The following is an 8,760-nucleotide window of genomic DNA, read 5'->3' on the forward strand; positions in this document are numbered from 1 at the left end:
AAATCAATAGACATTATTATCTGGCTCTCAGGAGGAGGGCGCATCAGAAAAGCAGACACCACTTACTGTGGGACACAGGGGTAGAGGAGAGATGGTTAGCGGGGAGGAAGAAAGCAAGGATATTGTAGATAGATAACAGCAGATAGATGGATAAGATGGATAGATAGTGTAGGGGGACTAAGAGTTGGAAAGTAAGAAGCCCAGGCTGTGTCCACTTTATCCTGCAGCAGCATTTACAAAAACAGGAAGTTTTAACAATGATATGGTTAAATAGAATGATGAAATCAATAATTATTTTTTATTTTACTATGGATGGTAATGTTATAAGGAAGTTATGTCATCATCATGCTGGTGGGAAACAAGACAGACCTTGCAGACAAAAGTTGTGACATCATTGTTGAGGGGTTAAATCATTAAAGAGTAGATCTAAGCCTGTAGAGCTCTTCAGTCTGCCTCTGTGACAGTCTTGGAGGGCCCATACTAATTAAGCCACTGGTGATTTGTGATTAACACTTGGTCCATAATGAATTTCTCCTCTGCTTAGAATGAGAAACACTGTCCTCTAGTACGCTTCGAAAAGTCAGCGAGTGAAGAGTGGAAAGGATGAAATGGAGCTTGCAGCATCCCTTTATTGAGATTGGCGATAGGCGGGGCTATCACTTGCATGCGTAACCGGCATGTACCTGGCACGATTGAATAAAGGGCTTCAGTGAAAGGTACACAACAGTTTAAGTCCCATAGTGAGACCAAGAAAAGAAAACCACTTTCTCTTATGTTTCTAAGCATGAAAATGCAATATAAAGCGTTAGTTATTTTGGTTTGGAGTCACGTTTTGAGGCATTTATATGCACTATTAGGTTTGCTCTGCTGCACGTAAGCATCCGTTTCATTTCATCGGAAATGTGACTGGCTCATCTGGCTGGCTAACTGAACAATCTATGGTAGTTTTTGTGTACATTTCCAAACTAAATAAATTCAACCACACAACTCCTTTGCTAGTTTCAAAGTCACTTGACAATTGTTGACATATTTATTGTTTCAGTTAAGAGTAGTCATTCTGGTTTGAGGGTGAAACTTGAGGGAAACATATTTCTGACAACGTTGATAGTTTGTTCCTCCCTGTTCTCCCCAATCCATCAGAACTACCCTGGCTGGTGGAAACGCAATGCACCAAAAAAAACACACCCGGTCTTTAGTGGAAAAGCGGCTTTGAAGTGTCTTTCCCAGAGAGATGGAATCTAAATATGGAAACATCCTAAATCAGTTCCTCAATTTTAAAAGGAATTGGTAATTTACGATGGACCAGAATCAGATTACCAACAAGGTCTTCTGCGCACAGTGAACATGTGTGAGACCCTGGAGAATATGGTCACATGACAGTGGGGGGAAATCTTCAAGATCAGTGTTCCTTATTGATACATGAGAAGAGGAGACAGGAAGGGGGATATTTCTGTCATATCCCATGAGGCTGAAGCAATCAAACAATGGTTCTCACATGGCAATGTTTTTCAAAAACAATAACTTCAAGCTTAAACTGAGCTTAAATGTATAACTCCAACAACTACAACACTATTTCATGGAAGAGGTTTTAGGGTGATGTTTGATTTGACTTCACAGCCAACCCATTAACATGGTTGCAAGATATTATAATTATGTTGTTAGGTTTTTACAAATATATAATTATATGTTAGGTTTTTAAAACCTCATATCTGTAAATATACAGTATATCCATCAAACCTTCACAAGTCACATTTCCCCATTAGAATGAGAAAGACCAGAACTGTGACAGCTTAGCGTATCACATTTTCAAACAAGTCCACATCAACGGACAACTATGCAGATTTTGAGAAACATTTATTGCGAGAGTGATTATTACTATTGTAATACTTGTAATAACACTATCGTGATAAACCTTGAAACCACCAGATAGGTGGGGCAACAACTTGATTAGACAGGATAGCGTAGCACTGCCACCACATTTAAAGATGCAGTCCTAACTGCTATCCATTATCAGGCGAGTGCCATTGAATTTATAGTTGTTTTTCAGCTGACTTTATGATGAAGAAAATAGATTAATGATTTACTACATTCTCGATGCTGCATCTCACACATAGACTCAGTGAGGATCCTCTCTTATCCCATTGTTGTTTCAATAGTCTGTGATGATGCTAAAAAATATTTTGGCTCTTCCACAATTTAGAGATGTGGTTTCACATGGAAACCCCTCCATTGTTCAACCACAGGACATTATAACACAGACCACAATTAATTAAGTATCTACAAAGGAAAAGTGGCAGCAATTTAGAGTAATGACAGTAAAGTAAATAATTACTCTTTTGGGATGGACTCCCCACCACTAACTGTATGTGAAATATACACTGTATATAAATAAATTGTGTGTATTCATGTGGTCGGCCTCATGAAGTTTTCCGGTGCATATTACATTTGAGGATTTTATTTCATAGTCTATCAGGTGTTCTCACCGTTGGTGCTTGTTTATTCCACCTATCAGCCAGTCATCTCGGAGGCGATCAGTATTGTGGCTTCATAGCCTCCAGGATATCCAATAATTCAACAGCCCCCTAGCAATCACGCATGCAGTACCGATAGTACAAGGCCACTATAACATGCTCATCTGCATCTGTAGTGTGGAGTCTGCATGTTTCCACAAAGCACTACTTAACGATAAAAATAAATAAAACAACACTACATTTGCAACTACAGTATGTAATACTTCGACTTATGTGGTGGCAGGGTTGTATAGAGTACTTTAAAAATGTATTCAAATACTGAATACATGTTTCAAAATGTATTCAAATACTGAATACATGTTTCAAAATGTATTCAGAATAATTTTCATTTGTACACAGGAGCATTCAAGAAAACACAGAAAATAATTGTTCAAAGAAGCATGGACACAACATATTTTGCTAGGAAAAATCATCAGGGACCTGTAGTTAAAATGAGACAGGACTGGAGTGAATGTTTAAGGACTAACTAGCACTGACAACACAATCTTATTTCACTTTAAAATGGTGCTGGTAACGCCACAAATTGAATGCCGACTCTCCTCCATCTTCAGCCATCAACGGTTCAGATTCCACACTTTTATTTGATTTACTCTGCACTCAGCTATTGTGTAGTGTAGCTCTGTGACAGGTGGACATGCTTCCCCAGCAATTGATTGATCGTCATGTGTTCTCCCCTCCCGCTTCTTGCCTGCTATTTGCTGCTTTCTGTCAAGCATGTCATGTCTCTTCGTCACAATGCTGAGAACACAGGCTCAGCATTTTCTTCACCTCAGCCTTCACGCATCCATCTCAAGTCAAACCAGGTCATTGGTTGAACACTGAAACCATGTCATGACTGTCACAGAAAATTAGGGCCTGGTGAAGAGCACAGTTGTATATATTTTCATATACATTAAGATTATTCTAATTATCAAGTATTGCAATGGTGTTTACAAAACTGACCATCGTTCAATAACGATCATTAGAGGAGAACTAAATCCCTTGGAGAGACTGTGTATTTCCCATAGTGAATGGATGTCATGAGAAAGGCTAGTTAGTGTGAGATGGATTAATGATGGTCAGATGGACAGAAAAAGGGATAGTTCAAAAACAGGTCCCTCTGAAATTAAAATGGAAAAGCAGCCAAGCAGACTATAGGGGGTCTACAGCTAAGAGCTTGTTTATAAAACTGTATTTGGTGCTTCTGGGTTTCTCTCTGTTGCCAAAAGGAGAACAGGGCTGGGAATCAAGCACAAGGACTATATTTCAACATAAATCTGAATTATATTTTTTTCTATTTTAAGACGTTAGGCCTGCATGCACAGCTAGTATGCAGTCAAAGCATACAAATCAATCGTCAATCAACTGTTTGGAATGTGGTATTTTCTGTGCACATTTTGTGTACATATTGGTTTCACCATTCAGAAATTACAACACTTTGTATGCATAGTCCCCCTATTTGCTAATCAGAAGTAATGGGACAGTTGGCTTGACAGGTGTTTCTGGTAAGTCATGTGTGTTCCATCACATCATTTGTGCAAGCATAAGAGAGATGTCAATGTGTAGTATTGATTTATTTGGATTTGCTTTTGGAGTTTGCTACAGTATTGGTGTCTGTCAACATGAGGAACAAAGAGGTGTCAATGAAAGTCAAGGAAGCCATTATTAGGCTGAAATAAACACTACAAAAAACAGAAACATAGACAGAACCTTAGGCTTGCCAAAATCAACAGTTTGGAACATCATTAAAAAGAAACAAAAGCACTTTGAAAAGGCCAAGGAAGACTTATTTGGATAACCGACTATTGCTCACCATAATTAAGAAACCAATATGTACACAATGAAACCAATATGTACACAAATACCATCAAATACAAGCTGAGTATCTCTTCTTTAACCTCATAGTAATTGTTGGATTTCAAACGTAAGGAAGAGGATATCATTTGCCAAAGTAGCTTGTCACCATTTAGATGTTTTTGCAGTGTCTTTAGTCCTTACCTCTCATTGATTGAAATCTTTTTAAATTACACTTCATTAAAATCTAAGCTGCAAACTGGCATTTGTCTTAAAAAAAACCTCTTGCTGGCAGAGCATACTATAGGCCAAGCCATTTTTTGGAACATCTGTGTAGCACTGATGAAGCAAGTGTGTGCGATGTTATTTTTGCATCAAGTTTATGCTTAATGGGGTAATAAATATGGGTCTGAAGGTGATGACAATCGCGACCCGAATGTATCATCAGCAGAGAGCTTGACTGCATCCCAACATCTGGTTCCAAGTCATGTGGGATCAAGAGTGTCCTCAAATTTCTGCTAGTTCTATTTGTAGTGATGATGGGCTTGTGTCAAATTCTGATCTTGGCAGTGACAAGGTCAACCAGGACCCAATGCAAATTGGTAATAAAATGTTTTAACTGTAGAGAAACTGTAGTGCTACAATACACTAAGTATAATGCAAAGAGTAAATGAATATTCTGTAAAGTATTTTTCTACTGGATTACTGGGGGTTGTGGACCCATACATACAGTACACACAAAGGAATTCTGTTGACTCAGTAACAAGAGACAGAATTGTGTTGACAGTATGATAAACTATTTAATTGCACTCTCTCATCAGGGTTCATGATAAACACCAAACAGCTTCACTTGATTGGTAACAGAGGGAAACTTCTCCATGTCGCTAAAAATGGATTAAATTAAAATAATATGCCATCAATCCACATACAATACCCCAGAATGACAAAGCAAAAACAGGTTTTTGGAAATTTCAATACATTTATTAAAATGTAAATACAGAAATACATCATGTAAATAAGTATTCAGACCCTTTGCTATGACACTTAAAATTAGCTAAAATGCAAAAATGTCAACAAATCACTCAATAAGTTGAATTGAGTCCAACTCAACTGTCATCCAACTCTCGTGACCCACCAGTACCTGACTGTAAGTTTATGAGAAAGGCATGTCTAATTGATTAATCAAATCTCATGAATAAATGGTTGCCTTGCATTACATTTTAAATATTTTGTGTTTTTTATTGTATAAAGAAAAGGCTAAAAATAACTCAGACAGAAGCTCCTTATCCTTGGCTGTGATATTTGTTGGCTGGATTTGTCTCGCGCACACACACACACACACACACACACACACACACACACACACACACACACACACACACACACACACACACACACACACACACACACACACACACACACACACACACACACACACACAGTCATGGATGTATTGTGTCTCTGATCCAGTCAGGACCTGGGAGTAGTTACAGTAACTAAGCAACCCATACCCCTAATCTCATTTACAAAACAGAATTCAATGAATTGAATGAAAAATGTACTGTTTTTGGACACTGCAGCTGTTTACCACACCCTCTCCAAGACTAGACGTTATCCTGGGTATTTAAGGACATTGTTTTATCGCAACCTCTCAAATGTTTGATAAGAATCTGCACAATGGAAAAAAGGGTGAGAAAATGTCTTTGATATGGGATGTTTGTATTAGCTGAAAAATATGTGGTCCAATAACTCTATTGGAGCTGAGAGTGAACTAAGCCATACAGCGGGTCACACTGGCTAGATATTACTGACTTGGAATGAAACACCTCAGGGTTTCCCCATTGTTTATCTCACTCGTGTGCAATGGTGAGATTTTAGCTGTAAAAGGAAGTTAATGGGGTGAAATTAAGCACTTGATAGTTGTTGCACAGAAGTGACAAACTGCATGTCATCTTTACAGTATACTGTATCTTCTACGCTCACAGGTATAAAAATGATGCAGGCGACAGATATGTTCCAAAATTAAAATTCCAGAGGCATTATGACTGTCAGTTGTTTGACGCAAGCAACTGACATTTCTAGAAACACATTCAAGCCCTAAGTAGAACAAGTTTCACAGGAAGATAAGTGTTATGAAAAGCTCTGTTATCAGTATACCATGTCTTCACCACCAGCTTTACCTCCAGCATCAGCAAACAAATACAATCTGATGATCTCACTCTTCTCTGTATTAACTAGCAACAAGACCATCAACTTGCAATTGACACCATGATGTAGTCCCTTTTGCAAAAATACAGTGTCATAGACAGTGTTATCACACTACCCCGCAGGCATTGTCATTGGTTGCTCACTATGTTTGCTAACACCAGTGTAAACATCTATTACACTAAGTTGCATAGGTTAATTGTTGGACAAGGAGTGAACTGAATATTGTCCAGTTTTTGCAAACCCACAAAATGTTGTTTTTCTACCAACAAAACAGTTCAACCAACTCTCTCTGTGAATGGTGAGTTACATTGATCTGCATGGTGAACTTCCCCAGGCATTTCAACATTCAAAGAGGGAAACCAGAATTGCATCAACAACTTTATCTGCCATTAGCACATGGGTCACAAAGCTTCTCCGCCTTGGCCAAATAATTATAATAAACAATATAAACAAATAATGAAAACAAACCTGACCGTAGACCTCCAAAAAGCAAGCCAGGGAAAAACTGAAAAGAATTCTATGAAGAATTCCATTCTATGTTGTGAAAGTGTAAACTTGTATCAGTACAGTACAGAACAGACCTGCTAACACATACTCACAAAGCTTTAATTTCCAATCAACGTGTGTTGTGCCGCCCATATCCTAGTCTACTTGAAATACCTATTCAGTCAATACTCCAATATTTGGACAAGGCCACTCAGCTTTTATTTTACCTCAAGAATTTTAATTAACATATACAATAGGTCTCAGGAAGCATGAATAACATGGAGCAGACTATATTAAATGCAGTGCTGGTAATTCAGGGCATGCCATGAGCATTTGAAAAAGAAGAGTGGTCTAGCAAACTAGTTAAATTGTGAGATGAGCCTCGGGGGTTGAGATATATCAGATGATAAGCGCCTCACTCCACAGCTGGGAAGACTTGAATAATACATACACAGAATAGCTGTGACATGCTTCCCTGCAGGGGTCTGGGGCCACTTGGCTATTGATCTCAACAAGTTGAGGCTCCATCACAGTTTTTTTGCCTCAAACCAGCTGAAATGGTTGGTATTATTATACAGTGGAGGGGGGGTTAGGACTTTGATATAAGCAGAAGAGAACAGTGAATTATTCATAATGTAAATAGAATAGCTGCTTTGTGCGCCATTCATTTACATTCATTTATGTTGCCGGGTACACTTGAGGTGCTTTCTCTTCTGGTGTTGCCCAAACAAGTGGTTTATACTGGCTTGCACTATGGTTTGCTGCTGATTGCATATCATGAAATTAACATAACATTTTGGTTTATATTTGATTTAATTGGCAAACATTAGTTATTGTACTTGAAATAAACCAAGCCTTGAAAATCTGTAATTGATTTGTGGTTGGTGAATCGATTAATTGATTGGTGGTGAATCTGCTTTTCTGTCTGTCTGTCTAAATGTTCAGTCTTGACTCTCACACTCGTTTTAGTATCTATTTATTTCAAGGTTGTGTGACCATTGTGTGAAAGGTTTTTCTCTTACGCCGGTGTGCTCCAGGATTCACCAATCCCTATGCATTCTCTTCCTTAGATTATTGTCAGAGCCACACACAACAAACATGACAAGGTTAATCAATGCATTATGAATTACAGGCCTTCAATGATGGAGTTCATCCTTAAGTACCCTCATGGTTACAGGGGCATGAGTAGACATAAGAGATGGGGACATGGTGAGCATAAATCCATGGCTAACAGGATCTGGTGCCTTCAAATGCTGAGACAAGGACAAACTACTTCTCCTTGAGAACCAACCTTTACTGTAAAAGTTTGCTTCAGATCACCAAGAAAACATGATAATGATGATGATGATGATGCATTTGGAAGTTAGAGAATGGTGCTGGAATGTATTAGCAATAAGAACTAGCAAACAAAAACACTAAAATCACTTTTGTCAAAACTGCCCCAAAACAGACTTCAACGTTCGGGTTGCAGGTCTTGGTTATACACCAATTAACTATATACAGTGCCTGCATAGGCATTGGTGACGTCATTACATTAACGCCGCTAATCCAGTTGGTATTGAGATTGAGATCAATTATCCTATAGAGTTATTTTTCAGGTTTTAATGAAATTACAAAACAAGTAATGTGGAAGTTGTCCCATTTTAAGCTCTAAATTGGTGATTTCTCATCTGTGTCATTCATCATGCGATGTGCTGCATATGGAAGCTCTAACATTTCATCCCAGGGATGTGGGAAATATTTCAGGTATCAGTTAAAGGGG

The sequence above is a fragment of the Argentina silus genome, assembly GCF_951799395.1.
Source record: "Argentina silus genome assembly, chromosome: 14".
Classification (NCBI taxonomy): Eukaryota; Metazoa; Chordata; class Actinopteri; order Argentiniformes; family Argentinidae; genus Argentina; species Argentina silus.